Source organism: Cervus canadensis, chromosome 26 (assembly GCF_019320065.1).
Source record: "Cervus canadensis isolate Bull #8, Minnesota chromosome 26, ASM1932006v1, whole genome shotgun sequence".
Lineage (NCBI taxonomy): Eukaryota > Metazoa > Chordata > Mammalia > Artiodactyla > Cervidae > Cervus > Cervus canadensis.
Window position 1 is genome coordinate 4,903,000 of NC_057411.1, and position 16,007 is coordinate 4,919,006.

At 47.0% G+C, this 16,007-nt stretch overlaps 1 protein-coding gene across 4 annotated transcripts in view; it reads left to right on the plus strand.

Annotated features, from left to right (window-relative positions):
* Positions 1-16,007, plus strand: part of CRACD (capping protein inhibiting regulator of actin dynamics) — a 292,820-nt gene that overhangs the window by 237,196 nt on the left and 39,617 nt on the right. For 3 of the 4 annotated variants that reach the window (XM_043447891.1, XM_043447895.1, XM_043447893.1), the window contains one exon: positions 1,120-1,291. The gene's annotated coding sequence lies outside the window, so the exon portion shown is untranslated. Of the gene's footprint in view, positions 1-1,083; positions 1,292-16,007 lie in introns of those variants that run through there. The other variant, XM_043447892.1, reaches the window with a different exon arrangement.

Genomic DNA, 16,007 nt, shown 5'->3' on the forward strand with positions numbered 1-16,007 from the left:
TAACTGCAGTAGTATCTGTGAAGTTCTCACAGCAGGCATACGTGTGTCAGATATGTGCATGCTTAGTCATCCAGTCGTGTCCGACTCTTTGCGACCCCTTGGACTGTAGCCCACCAGGCTCCTCTGTCCAGGGAATTCTCCAGGCAAGAATACTGAGTGGTTGCCACTTCTCTAGGGGATCTTCCCGACCCAGAGATCGACCCTGCATCTCCTGTGTCTCCTGCAATGCAGGCTAATTGTATGCTGCTGAGCCAGCAGTCATGCGTAGCAAGGGTTAAATAATTTAAAAAAAAAGATTGGCCTCTGGATAAATGACTCTTTAAGCTTTTGAAAGGAAAGATCTGAGAGGAAGCTTCTCCTAGTAGAGGTTGATTTACACTTTCTCCTCTGGGGTAGGAGTGGGGCAATTTAGACGAATTTGTATACGAAGGCGCAGAACCGAAAGGAATTACCTAAAATATCTGTAGAAAGTGCTGGCAGTAAGCCTGGGTCCTGACTGGATCTAATAACGTATGGAAAGATGTTCATAACAGTTCCTCTGAGGCTCTTCATAGTATGTCTTAAAAGGAGACAAGAGGAATAAACTGCAAAAATATGGGGATGGAGGGAATTGGGGGCAAAGCTTATGCCAAGAGTTAGCAGTTATCTTCTATTACCTAATAAAGGCTGAAAGAGTGATTCTCAGGGAAGATGATATATATATATATCAAGTTATATGTTTATCTATCTATCTATATCTATCTATCTATCTAAAACCTTTTAACCACCTGTCTAACTTAGGTGTTTTTCTCAGCATCTCCCACGGAAAGGGGCCCTGGCCATCTGCTTTGTTAAAGAAAGCAGGCACCAGCATGGTGTAGCACACGCAGGGGATGCCCTGCCGGCCAGCATGAAGCTGGGCAACCCTTAGTGGTGCCCGCGGAGAGAAGGCCCTGCCCGGGGCGCGGCCCCCCGCCGCTGTGTGGCCCCGCTGCCCGAGGACCATGCTGGCGCCGGGCCAGGTGGCCGTTGGCTCCGACGGCCGCCCTTTGCCCCGGCTCGCAGCCCCGGTCATAATTCGCTGAAGGCTCAGAGGTGCAGCCTTGTCCAGCTGCAGCGTGTTTATCTTGTAATCCACAGACAAGAAGAAAGGAGGCAAATTCCAGCCTTTTAAGAAGTTGTTCGGCAAAAGGAAAAAGAAAGGCACGTCGGTGTCCCAGGAGGCGTCTGCGGGGCGCAAGTGCCGCTCTCCCCCAGGTGTCAGCAATGGGACCTTCTCTTCCGACGAGGAGACCCTGGAGGACAGTCTGAGGTAATCACTCATGCTTTTTGCCCCCAGACCTTCCACGGAGTTCGGGGTGGGGAGTGGTGTCCCAAGGGAGGCAGGGCCACCTCGGCCCGGGTTCCACCTCCTGGAAGGTGGAGGATCGGGGTGCACGGGGCGCTAGCTCTACGCAGCCGCCTCGGGGAGCTGGCACACGGGTCTCACTTGCCGGGACAGCCCTGGAGTCTAAGCCTTCCTCTTGCTGCCCTTGCCCTGGAGGAAAGTGGCAGCTCACTGCCTCAGCTCAGCAAGCTTCCTTGGCTTGAAGGAGACTGTGTCCCCTGTCCCACTGCCTGGTGAGGAGGAGGTTTCACGCCCACATTGAGTACATAGACTGCTGGTGCACGGACGCCACCCTCACACCCCTGGCCATCTCTTGCAGCTTCTAGAACCCACCTCCGATGAGTTTCTGCTCCTTGTTCTCTCTCCACCTGTCTCCCCTCTTCTCTGCTCTCCTCCACCCCTTCCCCCTCTCCTCCTTCTCTCCTCCTCCCTGTCTCTTTTCTCTCCTTCTCTCTCTCTCCCCATCTCTACTCCCTCCTTCTCTCTCTCCCCATCTCTATCCCTCCTTCTCTCTCTCCTCCTCTCTCCCTCACTCCATCTGGCTGTGACAGTGTCAAGAACTTAGACACGCAGGGTCAGGCAGTACTTTCTCACCTGAGTGCTGGGAATTGAAGTCAGAGTCAGAGATGGTTAAGCTCTGCTCCTGACAGCTCTGCAGTCAGCTCCTCTGAGAAGGCCTTTCCCACTACCAGTTCTGGTTTGTTTGCCCTTGACAGCATTCCCGCAGCATCGGGAGCCTGGCTCCAGCAAAGAGCTTGTCGCTTTCTCTGGACATTATTGATGGGCTTGTCTGTCTCACTCACTCACCTGTCAGTTCCGTGAAGTCAGGGAGCGGGTTTTCTTCAGCCTCATCTTAGGCTCTCAAAATGTTTCCTGTGAATGCTTGGCAATGCATTAAGTCCATGTTGATGGCATAGATGATGTAATCTGTGATATTCTTATTGTGTTTCAAGGACAAAGACAAAAACATCCTCAGTGGCCTGTCTGTGAGTATAGTGTTGTCAACTGCAGTTGAGCCCAGATTACAGAATCCTGAAGCAGGCCATCCACATTAAGCTTTACAGTGCCCACGACAGCATTTGTTAGTTCCAAGTAATGCCGACTCCTTTTCTCCACAGGCCCGTATTTATTTTCCATTCTCTTTAGTAAGGAAATTACTGACCAAAGGAAACGATCTCAGTGAAAGAGAATACAGCTAGCACCAAACTAGACCCAAGTGTTGGAATGTCAATGCTGATGTAGAATTGAGTATTGTTCAGCGTGAATCACTTTTGATTTTACTTCAGTTTCTTCCTTTGCAAAGTAAGACTCTGAAACTTTCTGCTTCACACATCAGAATGAGGTACAGATACTGAAATACAACCGAGTAGCGGATTAATGCAAAGTCTGAGCACGTCTGGAAAGTTCTCCTTGAGAAGGACTGTCCTGTGAAAACACAGCTGGTCCCTTTTATAGCTCTGTCAAGTCTCTGATTTCTTGTCGAACTATATTCGACTCAGAAGACCCTAGACTCTGGTTCTCATCCCACTTAATTGGCATTCCAATTACCCTTAGGTTTTTTCCTTAAGGTTTAAAGTTTTACAAAGCCTTGGGGAAATCTACATTGGATCTGACAGCTACATTTCCAGTAAATATATGTAATATTACCGGTTCTTCTTAATAAACCTATATTTATGAAATGTATGCTGTATTTTAATTGTTTAACACATTTGTGTGATACAGGAAGCTAGAAGGATACTCTTTGGACAGTGAGCTTTAAAATGGCTCTTTAAATATTTTTAAAATTAAAAAAACAGGAAAACAGAAGTTCCTTAAAATAGATATATTCCTGTTTTCTTCTCAGAAATTTCCTTTTTTAAATATTAAATTATTTACATATGTATTGCCGCTCTGGGTCTCCCCTGCTGCAGGCCGGCCTTCTCTGGGTGTGGCCAGCAGGGCTGCCCTGTGTTGTGGGGCTCACGGGTGTCTCCCTGCGGGACTTCCCTTGTTGCAGACCACAAGCTCTAGGTACTCGGGCTTCCGGAGGTGTGGCGCATGGCCTTAGTTGCTCCGAGGCATGTAGAATCTTCCCAGACCAGGGATTGAACTCGCCCCTGTGTTGGGAGGCATATTCTTATCCACTGTACTACCAGAGAAGTCCCAGAAATTTCCAACTGAAAAATAATTCCACCCATGAAGTAAATACTACATGCATCATCTACAGTATAGCTGAACTTCTGATTATTTGCCCTATTTACAGAAGGAGAAGATGAAAAATGCTGCCTCTGATAATTCTTATTTTCAGTTCACTGCTCAATTAACAGATATGCTCCTTTATGTTGTGTAGGATTCAAAAAGTATGTGTGCGTATATATATATATATATATATATATATATATATATATATATATATATATATATATGTAGTGTATTTTATTTGTTAATCTCCAAAACGGGCAGCTGGTACTAAAGTACAAAACTCAAAATTCTGTGAACATGATCTCAGGTGGAGGCTCCAAGGAGGCAGACTTTTCAGCCCAGTGTGAAGGAGAATTTCATAATTACTAGAGCTGTTTAAAAATGGAGAGGCTGGGTGTATGCCAGGGGGATGGGGACTGATGAAGGGCAATTTCTGCACCGGGTAGGAATTTAAAGGAGCTGAACTTTAACATGCTGTCGAACTCCAAAAATCTGTAATTCTAGAAATGTCTCCATGGCCAAAAATAGCTCATTATTGATCTGCTCCTTCTGCCTGAAATTTCTCATTTCCTTTGGGTCTTAAAGCATTCTGTTCTTTCTCTGGCTTAGAAGCCTTTATTTCTCCTAGGCTGCTACTTTTAAATTATACATGACAGTGGGAAAAGCAAAACAGTAAAACATGATCAGTTTTTAACAATTTACTATGACTTCCTTTATTAACTAAGGACAGCTAATGCCGTGTTTCCCAAAGTGTGCTAAATAGATTTTAAATTTCAAAAGGGGGAGAGGGTCATTTTGACAAAAAGGTCAGGGAAATCCTGGACCAAAACGAATTAAATGGAATTCTTTACACAGGACTTTTCAGAGCTTTTACTATGCCATTGTGCCCTGGGAATTTCCAAGAAGAGAGATGTCATTTGCAGCATTTCCAAGATTCCTTTAACCACACATTTCCCCACCCCCCACCAGAGAATATCCATTGGTGTATATTAAAGTTACCACGTGTTAACCTTAATACAAACGTGTTTTACATAGGTGAATTCATGTAATATTTCCCATGACTCTCTGAGATTGACATTATCCCTCCCATTTCAAAGATGAGAAAGCTAGAGCCAGAGAGTGGCTTGCTGGTAAGCCGCTGAGGCGAGACCCCAGCAGCAATGAGCGCGCTCGGACCATCCGCTCTCGGCCTCTCTGTCCTGCCTCCGCTGGACTAGGGAGCTAGTCACGTGGCCCCGGTTGTCCTGCCGGCCTGGGTCACTGAGCTCGGACATCCTTTGGTCCTCAGCTGCCTGACAGGGGTTCTGCGACTTCCGGGGACAGCGCTTGTCCTGCCCCCAGTCTCTGCTTAGCGCCTGGCGTTGACTGTATCACACGCAGCTGCGGCGCTTGACAGGAGCGTGCTAAGGACGGAAGGGGCTCCCTGGACGGGGAGCGCCCCCTGGGGCTGGCGCAGGACAGGCAGGGGCTCGGGAATAAGGAGGCCTGGAGCTGTCTGCCAGCAAGCGACAGGACTTGGAGTGGCTGAGAGACAGGCTCGGATGTTTCCAGTCAGAAATGGCATAAGCAGAGGCTTCCACGGGAGGACGAATGTGGCAAATAGGAGTAAACTTTCCAGCTCATTCTGTGAGGCCACTGTTACCTTAGTACCAAATCCAGGCGAAGACATCACAGAAAAAGAAAATTACAGACCAATATCTCTAAGGAATCAAGACATAAAAATTCTAAACAAAATACTAGCAAACTGCGTCCAACAACATATAGAAAGGATTATATGCCATGACCTAATGGAATTTAAGCCAGAAATACAAAGTTAGTTTTATATGCAAAAATCAATCAATATAATACACTATATTAACAAAATAAAGGACACAAACCACAACATCTCAGCTAATGGGGATAAAAGCATTTGACAAAATCCAACACCCTTACATGATAAAAAACACTCAAAACTGGGAGTGGAAAGGAATTTCTTCAACTTGATAAAGGACAGTGATGAAAATCCACAGCTAATATTATGCTTAATGGTGAAAAAATGTGTTTCCCTTGAGATCAGGAAAAAGAAAACAATCACTTTTTAACACTGTACTTACTGTAGGTTATAACTAGGACAGTTAGGCAAGAAATAGAAGCTTTAATTTTGGAAAGGAAGAAGTAAAGCCATCTATCTGCAGATGCCATGATCTTATATATAGAAAATCCCAAGGAATCCACAAGAAAACCATTCAACTAATAGAGTTGAGCAAGATTTCAAAATACAAGATTCAGGTTTTCTAAATGTCCATCGACAGAGGAATAGATACAGAAGACGTGGTACATATATGTGGTGGAATATTACTCAGCCATGAAAAGAATGAAATAATGCAATTTGCAGCAACTCTCTGTTTGGACCCAGAGAGTGTCATACTGAGTGAAGTAAGTTAGACAGAGAAGGAAAAATACCATATGACATCCCTTATATGTGGGATCTAAAAAATGATACAAATGAACTTACTTACAAAACAGAAAGAGATTCACAGACTGAGAAAACAAATTTATGGTTGTGGGGATGGGGTTGGAGGGGGCTTGGGGGAGGGGATAGTTGGGTGGTCCGGGAAGGTCATGTACACGCTGCTGTATTTAAAATTAGTAACCCATGCATGGTACATGGAGATCTGCTCAGTGCCGTGTGCCAGCCTGGACGGGAGGGAGTACTGAGGGAGAATGGATGCATGCACGGCTGAGTCCCTTCGCTGTTCCCCTGGAAGTACCACAACATTGTTAATTGGCTAAATCCAAATACAAAATAAAAAATTTAAAGTTTGAGGGAAAAAAGAAAAAAGATTAGGGTTTTGTATTTCAGTGTGCCTGCTACTCCTAAGAAAAAAGTCCAGGCTTCCCAAAGCCCTCCTGTTAGTCCCTCTGACTGGCCCTCCACCCGGCCACGGGGGCTCATCTTCCCTGCATTGGACGCCAGGACTGGGGTACCCAGTATGTGGCTTGAGCCCCTCACTGCCTAGGCAGGATCTCTGCCCATATAATCTCCGTTTCCTTCTGAGTCCTCTTCCCGGAGCACAGGTTCTGGCCTGATCACACCCACTAGGAAGACTGTAATAAAAAGACAGACAATAGTGAGTTTTGGTAAGGATGTGGGAAATGGGAACCCTCCTACATTTCTGATAATGTAAAATGATGCAGCCACTTTGGAAAACACTTGGACAGCTCCTCCAAATTGTTAAACATAGAGTTACCATATGACTCCAACTCAGCTGCTTTTGCACATGGTAATTCTTTTGTCTGGAAAACCCCACCCCCCACCTCTACCTCCTTCCTCATCTAATTCCTCTTCATCCTGCAGTTTTCCGCACAAATGCACTTTCCTCCAGGAAGCAAGCTTTCTCTGGCCCCCTGAGCCTAGACCAGGACCCCCTGCCCTTGTTCTCACAGCTTTCTTTACTTTTCCATAAACGTAGGCCTGCACACCTTACCTTTCATCCTATTTCCAGCCTCCAGCACTGTGCCTAGCACATAACAGGCATTCAATAATTATTCATTGAATGAATGAATACATGAATCCTCCCCTTTTTACCATATTGACTCTTCCCACTCACTGTCCCAGTCAGTATTCTCTTAATTCATCCTTCGGTTTCCCACCGTGGTGAAGAGGATCTCTGTCCCTTTGACCTGCTGGAAAAGGAAAATTACACGGTTGGTGCAGTGAGACAGCATGTCACCAGTGAAATTACAGTGAAGCCCAGGCTCTCTGATTACCGTGTGCGTGTCGGTTCCTTGGCCCTGCTGCTTTTCAAAAGATGAAGTCAGAAAAGACTAGTTTACTTTACCATTTCTCCTCTATCCATGAGAACCTGGGATGTGCTAAAATTGAACAGAGTGGAGAAGAGGTGCAAAAAGCATTAAATGCATGAAAATTAGGACTAAGCAGGAGAACTAATAGACCTGGGCTGAATAAGTCTAGGAGAAAGAAGGTTGATGATCAGTTTCAGTAATTATTAGAGATACAAAATGTGGAAGGGCAGAAGATTGGAAGCCATGATCCTCCTGTGAATCTAGGTGTTTTCAGAGCTGTGTGACCTTTACCAAGCCAGCCTCTTGATCTGTTAAATGGATATGCTGTCTTCCAGGATAATTCTGAGGACAAAAAATGCATGTGGGGGCTTCCCTGGTGGCTCAGTGGTAAAGAATGTGCCTGCCAATGCGGGAGACATGGGTTTGATCCCTGCCCTGGTCTGGGAGGATCACACTTGCCGCTGAGCAGCTAAGCCTGTGAGCTGCAGCTCCTGAGTCCATGCACTGCAACTGCTGAAGCCCATGTCCTAGACCCTGTGCTCCCTAAGAGGAGAAGCCACTGCGGGGAGAAGCCTGAGCACCACAACGAAGCGTAGCCCCTGCTCACTGCAACTAGAGAAAAGCCCAAGCAGCATTGAAGACTCAGCACAGCCAAAAATAAATAAAATAAAATTATTGTAAAAATTCATGGGACCTGACACTATTTGCTATGAAGAAGTACTTTCCAAATGCAGGGTGATATTACTACTGAGACGAAGAGGATGTTGATAACTAGTTTTCTATTTCCAAGGCATAGACCAAGACTAAACCGATTGCCACGGTGGCTAGAGAGGTTTATGGAAAGACCTTACTCCAGGTGGGGCACCTGCAGGGTGCATGGGAGGCTGAGGAGTCCCTACAGAATGTCCGAGGCAGGCTGGATGACTGATGGTCTTACGTGACGTAGACCGGGGACTGAGCCTGGAGGCTGGAGTAGATGATCCTTTGACTTCTAGTTCTCGGTGTCTGTTTTAAGACTCCAAACTTCCTTCCTCTTCCTTGAATTTTTTTATGACATATCCTGTTTCTCTTGTAATTATAGGTGATTCGGTACCCTTTAGCCTATTGAGAACTGTGTATTTTCATAGAAGGTCAGAGTCCAGGATGAGTCTCCAAGATGTCACACAAAATGTAATCTGACTTCAGTCTCTTGCAGCAACTCCAGTTTGATGATGATAGTTAATTGCTCTTCAGCGTTTCATTTAAATGAGACTCACGGCTCTGTTTAGGAAGAAAAGTGCTGATCAATTACAATTGCCCCTGTTGTCATGGAAACAAGCTGCAATTGGACTATAATTATATTTCCTTATTCCTGAAGTGAATCCCTAATCATTGCCGTGGTAATTACCCAATATCTATGGTCCCAAATTACATGATGCTTGTCCAAAAAAGACAAAGGAGAAGTAGGAGGGCTGGCCTGAGACATGTGTTAACTGTGCAGCTGCGGAGAGCCTTCTCCTTTTTTGGGTGGGGAGAATTTCCCTCTGTAGGCTCTTACTCCAAGGTTAGATGATGTCAGTGGGTCTTAGATGTGACCAGAGTTTACAGTAGTGGCCAGAATACTGTATCAGGCATTATGAGTTAACAGAAAACCCATCTACAGGTATCTTTCTGCAATGGTAATGAAATGCATTATCTGATTCCTGATAGTCCAGAAGACTTTCCATGTTCCAAGGACCATTGATGAAGCCACCTAACAACATAATCAAGACCCAGTCTGATTGCTTTTCTTCTCTGGCATTTTCAGGGAGCATGGCTATCCCCAGGCTTATTTCCTCAGGGCTCCAATGTGGCTGCCTCTGTTCCAGCTGTCACCTGCACATGACACAAACCAGGAACAAAAAGGGAGACCATCCCTGTCTTGTGTCACATTTTATTCACGAGGAGACTTTTCCCCAAAACACCTCCGCCAGCAAACTTTCCCTCCCTTTTCATTGTTCCTTTCACACCAGACCCCACCGGAAGCAGTAGTTCTAGACAACACAACTTAAAAGGGAGATGGCCCTCCTGTGCTCCTTAGAACTCACTGCCCAGTGGGTGAGGGATGCAATAGTATGTCTAAGGGATAACTTTGTTTTATTTTCCTTCTCACTTTCTCTCTCTGCTGTTCCTTTCTAGGGCTTAAGCTCCAGGCCACAGACCCATCACACACCCTCTATCTGATCTCTGCCACTTCTGCAGATAGGCATGGGCATAGGGCACTGGAGATAGGTGTGGACATCCAGGAGCATGGGGTGTGGCATCCTTTGCTCTCAGGCCACAGCCTGTGCCACTGAGAAGAAAGACAGCCTCTTGGAGGACAAGTGGGATCCGAACACCAGAGAGCTAGCTGTTCCGATGACTGGTCTGTGCGGACGGGCTGAGTGGGAGACGAGCATCAGAAGGGGATCCCAGAGCATAGTGGTGGCTGGTCTGGGTCATGCAGCTTTTAGCTTCTGGTTCTCCTTCTCCAAGCACCCAAGTTTCCTTTCAGGGAATCAGTTCTGCTGTGTGCCCTTCTGGCGGAAGTTGGTGCCTGCTTCCTAGGACAGAAGCCAAAAGGCCCGGATCTTCTGCTTGCCCTCCTGCTGAAGCCTGGCCTGAACATGTGACCCAGTCTGGCCAATCAGCCTTTGTCTCTAGGGCTTTGACTGGGCCGGTGGATCCAGGAAGTAAAGACACAGCCCGGAGAGCAGGCTGTAACCGGGCTCTTTGAGCGCTGTGTTCCAGCGGCTGTGGTTCCTGACGCCTTGACCTCTTGAGCTCTCTTCCCCTGTCTTTCTCCAGGCTCTCACTCTAACTTTCGTTGTCCTTTGAGCCCTCACTGTTCATCTAGTAGCTTTTCTTTTCTTTTCCTAATTAGTTTATTTATTATCATTATTATTTTAATTTCTGGCCACCCTAGGTCTTGGTTGCTGCGGGCAGAAGCTATTCTCTTGCTGTGGCGCATGGGCTCTAGAACTCTAAATTTCGGCAAGGAGTTTAAAAATGGCTCTTTAAATATTTTTAAAATTGAAAAAATAGGAAAATAGAAGTTGCTTAAAATATATATTCCCGTTTTCATCTCAGAAATTTCTTTTTTAAATTATTTATGTATCTATGGCTTCCCCTTCACTGCTGCACACAGGCTTTCTCTGGTTATGGCAGGCGGGGGCTGCTCTTCGTTGTGATGCATGGGCTTCTCATTGCCGTGACTTCTCTTGTTGCAGAGCTCAGGATCTAGGCACTAAGGCTTTGGGTAGTTGTGGCACTTGGGCTTAGCTGCCCCTCGGCATATAGAATCTTCCCGGTCCAGGGATCAAACCCATGTCCCCTGCATTGGCAGGTGGGTTCTTAACCACTGGACCACGAGGGAAATCCTAGCAGCTTTTCTCTTGGTTGAGTGAGACAAAGTTGGTTTCTCTTACTTGCAGCTAAGAACTATAACTGACACAGAATTAAACCTGGAAAACGTGGTGAGAGAGAGATGGGAAACAGCCAGAAGCAGCTTGCTGGTTTGAGTTGAGACGGAGGCCTAGAAGGAACCTTTGAAAATGCTGATCATCCTGACTTGCCCACTCTTTGCCCTCTCAGGACTTTCACTCCCTCAGTGACCTCCCCATTGAAAACCCATCTGATGAACTCCGGTACACTGTTAATCCTTTATGCATCCACTGAAAAAACATACAGCCTTCATTTTGTAAAGCGCTGTGGGAGAAGCTGGGCTTCCCTATCGTGGACTTCCTTGGCATGGGCTTCCCTGCTGGCTCGGATGGTAAAGAGTCCGCCTGCAGTGCAGGAGACCCAGGTTCGATCCCTGGGTCAGCAAGATCCGCTGGAGAAGGGAATGGCTACCCACTTCAGTATTCTTGCCTGGAGAATTCCATGGACAGAGGAGCCTGGCAGGGCTATAGTCCATGGGGTCGCAAAGAGTTGGACACAACTGAGCAGCTAACACTTTGACACTTTCACGGAGAAACAAAGATAACAGTTATGATCTCTGCCCTCATGCAACTCCAAGTGCTATAGTGAAAATATAGTGATGTATCTTACAATGCGAAAGCACTTTTGTCTTCCTTCTCATTTAAGGCATGATTTTAGTAACCACAACATAAACATGTATGTAACGAGAAGTGCGTGCATAGGGCTTTCTGAGGGAGAAAAGGTCCCCTTCTTCCGGCAAAACAGGCGAGGCTGTGTGGGATTGATAAGGTGCTGTTGGACCTTGAAGGATAAGTAGGACCTGCACAGAGAGATTGGCAGTGGGCAGTCAGCCCACGGGGAGGAAGGGCCCCCGCAGCGATGGAGCCAGGAGAGGGTGTCTGGGGGGCTGAACGGTTGGGTTTGCGTTTCTGGATGTTTGAATTAGGGTAACACTTGATAATAAGAGGTAATATCTATGTAAACACGTTACTCTAAGGTTTTTACCTGTGGTAGCTCATTTAATCCTAAGTAAGCTCCATGCGCTACGCTAGTCACTCAGTCGTGTCTGACTCTTTGTGAACTCATGGACTGTAGCCCACCAGGCTCCTCTCTCCATGGAGTTCTCCAGGCCAGAATACTGGAGTGGGTAGCCTTTCCCTTCTCCAGGGGATCTTCCCTACCCAGGGACTGAACCTAGGTCTCCCACATTGCAGGCGGATTCTTTACCATCTAAACCACCAGGGAAGCCCTAAGCTGCATGAGGTAGGTCGTATTATCATCCTTATTTACAGATAAGGAAACCGATGACCTGGAGGTTTAGTGACATGCCCAAGGCCACACAGCTGTAAGTGGGAGAACCAGGTTTCATAGGGAGGCACATTGGCTTCAGTCTGAGTACTAAATCCCTGCATTGCAGGGTCTCTGCTTCAGAAAGCCAGAGTACTTTAGGGTGCCTAAATGCCATCATGAAGAGCCTTAAGTGCCAGGCAGCCACTGAGCTTCATCTGGTAGAATTTGGCAAAAAGGAACCACTAGAGGTTTCTGAGCTGGCAAGTTAACTGCTTAAAGATGAGTGTCAGGTTTGAGAGGAGGTGGAACTGGAGGAGACTGCAGTCGGCGATCATTTACAGATGTCGGTCATCTTACAGGAAAAAGCAGAGATCTGTTAAGGGCAGTTAAAGGGCTAGTGAGCATTGTTGTCACTGTTCCTCCTGGTTTCAGTTCTTTTTAAAAAGAAATGTATTTGGCTGCGATGAATCTTAGTTGCGGCACATAGGATCTTTGACGTTCCTTGCAGCATTTGGGTTCTTGTCATTGCAGCATGTGGGATCTAGTTCCCCGAGCAGAGTCAAATCCAGACCCCCTGTGTGGGGAGCACGGAGGCCTAGCCACTGGATCACCAGGGAAGTCCTTCAGTTCTGTCTTGGTAAAGCCTCTCTCTTCACCTTCGGGGCCTCAGCTTCTTTGTCCAAAAGGACAGGTCCTCACCTTGGTGATCACAGAGGCAGCAGAGGCTGCTGGCTGGCAAGGACGGCTGCCGCCCTGGGTGCGTGGCTCTCTCCTGGTGCTGGTCTCCATGAGGGGCCCACTGGAGACGGGGCAGGGAGCTCTCCAGGGCCCCAGGCACAGCCGTGGAGGACTGTGGCAAGCAGACTCCAGTGCAGGTTTAAATGGGTCCCGGAGCTCAGATTTGCAGTCTTACTCATTGATTTCGATATTGTTTTTGAAGGATTTCTCCCTGTGAAAGGGCAGATAATGTTTACTCATTAAGGCCTTTGGTACAATACCTTTCCCCTAACCTGGATCTGACTTCACTTACAAAATATTATAGCAAAGAACCTAAGGGATGGTAGTAACAAAGAAATAGGAGAGATTGGAATTTTGTGGGAAATGCCTGATGAGTTTGCTTTTGTTTGTGTCAAATCTGTAGAGACAATGGGCTAGCCACATAGTAGGGTCCACTGGAGTATCAGTCCAAGTAGTAAGCGTCCCTGGCGGCTCAGTGGTAAAAAATCCGCCTGCCAGTGCAGGAAACGCCAGTTCAATCCCTGGGTCAAGAAGATCCCCTGGAGAAGGAAATGACAACCCACTCCAGTCCTCTTGCCTGGGAAATCCCATGGACAGAGGAGCCTGGTAGGCTGCAGTCCATGGGGTCGTGAAGAGTCGGACACGACTGAGCGACTTCACTTTCACTTTTCACTTTCACACATTGGAGAAGGAAATGGCAACCCACTCCAGTGTTCTTGCCTGGAGAATCCCATGGACAGAGGAGCCTGGCGGGCTACAGTCCATGGGGTTGCAGAAGAGCCTGACACAACTTAGCGACTAAACAGCACATTGGGATCCACTAGTGTAGCAGGAGACAGGTGGGTAGAAGAGAGTGCAGTACTGGAGTTAGTTATTGAAAGTGATTGTTGGGACTTCCCTGGTACTGCAGTGTATAAAAAGTTGCCTTGCAATGCAGGGGACATGGGTTTGATGCCCAGTCGGAGAGCTAAGATCCCACATGCCACGGAGCAACTAAGCCTGCACGCCGCCACTACTGAAATCCTCGTGCACGGCAACTGGAGAGTCCGTATGCTGGAAAGAACCTGTGTGATTCAACTGACCTGACACAGCCAAATAAATAAATGAATAGTTTTTTAAAAACTGATTGTTAAAGCCCAAAGAGTATCCTCAGGCCATTCTACTGTCTCTGCCTTTGGAAGGATAACCAAAGGAGTCAGTAAGGCAGTTGAGAAGATGAACAGTGGTCTCCATGAGCTGATTAGAAGCTTCTGATAGATGTTTGGAATCCCAGTCTCTCTGTGAATAACAATATTATCAATGACAACAACAACAAAAACCAGAACAGAGATCTGGAGATGAGAGTTGTGAGTCCTTTCTTTCCATAAGGCCCCAGGAACTTCTCTGCTCTTTGGACCTCTAAGTCCAAAGGGACTATTTTTGTGGCATCTGTAAGTCACGGCTCAGTGGTTCTTCTCTAAGCTTAGGAAAACGGCTCCTCAGGGCCCAGTGTTGTTCTAAATTTCCCAAGTGGGCCTCTCTTTCTGTCCTTCTAGAGTTTGCTTTTCCCACATGTGCTTTACATTTGACTTCAGGTCTTCTTCAGGGCGGGGCGGGCTGGTGGTGACGGTTCACGCGGCAACGCGAGCGGCAGATGAAGCTCCGTGGGCTCGTGTGCCCAGCCCCTGCTGCGTGGCCAGCTCCTAGCGGGCAGCCTCGGGCCGGGCACCGATCCACAGGACGGGCAAATGCAAGGTCCTCCTGCGCCACCTGGGACGCGCCCACACTGTGTGATAAACCAGGCGGAAGGGAAGACACAGATGCACACACTCATGTACGTGAATCGCTGCTCTGCGGCAAAGACCCACACAACACGGCACGTGTCAGCCAGGCTTCAGCGAAAAACAACATAAATCACTGCGCCTCTGTCAGCAGCTTCCGCGTGCAGGGGGAAGAATCCTGTGCACACTCTTCGAGGTAAACCTTTTAGAACCATCTCATCCCACCCTTCAGAACACGCCACCAAGGTCCGGACGGGGCTGCACGAACCCGTAAATTGATTCTGGCAGAGCCTCCAGGTTGACGGTGTTCCAGCGTGGCTCACGACACTACTGCTGTTTCCCCCGGCATCTCTCAGGAAAACTTTAGAGTTCTTCCTAATAATCCTACTTTTTTCTTGTAAACGCGTTCCTAGGGATTCGGGGAGGGTTTCTTTGTTGCCACTGTGACTGGGAACTGTTTACTTCATTATGTTACCCAACCAGGTGCCGCTGGTACAGAAGAAAATTATTGATCCGTGTACGTCTGCGTTCTGCTCAGCCCAGCACCTCCGCCAAGTTCTCATATTTTTTCACTTGGTTCTCTTGGGTTTCTAAGCTCTCAAATCACATTGTCTGCAAATAATTCCAATTCTTTCTCGTATCCCATTTGATTCTGTTTCATGTCTTATTGCTACATCCAGAATATCTGGACAGTGATAAAGGGCACACTGCTGGGTATTTTTAATAGAAGTTTCTGAGTTGGACTCAAGACTCTCAGTCGCCTGGGTGACACTGGCTGTGGAACTGAGACAGGCGCTTCACCGCGGCAAGAAGTCCCCTCTGGCTCCGTTTTCAGCGGTTGCTTTAAAACGCTGGTGCTGGGTTTCACCACAGGCCTCTTGTCATCCATTCCCACGGCATTGTGACTCACCTGCTAGCACTATGTATCACATTCATAGCTCTCTCTACTATTAAGCCATCTTTGAATTCTTTCGATAAATCCTACATAATCATGAAATCTTGCTTAAATCTTGCTTAAATTAATCATGAATCTTGCTTAAATTAAGATGACTGTTAAATGTCTGTATTGATCATCTTTCAGTTAGAAGTTAGAAATCTGGGGAGTTTTAGAGGTCTTTATACATTTCACAGTTGATCAAGAGGCTACTAGGTATTCTAAGCATCACAAGAGAAGTTTGCCACACGGCAGGTCCTATTTCTTCCTTCTGAACAGATACTCCAAGGGTAAGTTGCAGCACGGAGGCGCAGAGACCCCTCGCCTCTTGACTCACTCTTAATAAACAGAAGGAGGAGAACTGGGCTACTTTGCAATCAATCGTGAAAGATCTGTAAATGTCAAGAATAAAGAAGTCCAGATGAACTTGGCTAAGGTGCAATTTGTGGTAAATTGCCCCTCCACCTCCTAATCACGTAATTCATAGTTCCCAGCTGGTTAAGGACAGAGATTCCCACCAAGCTCTTTGTTC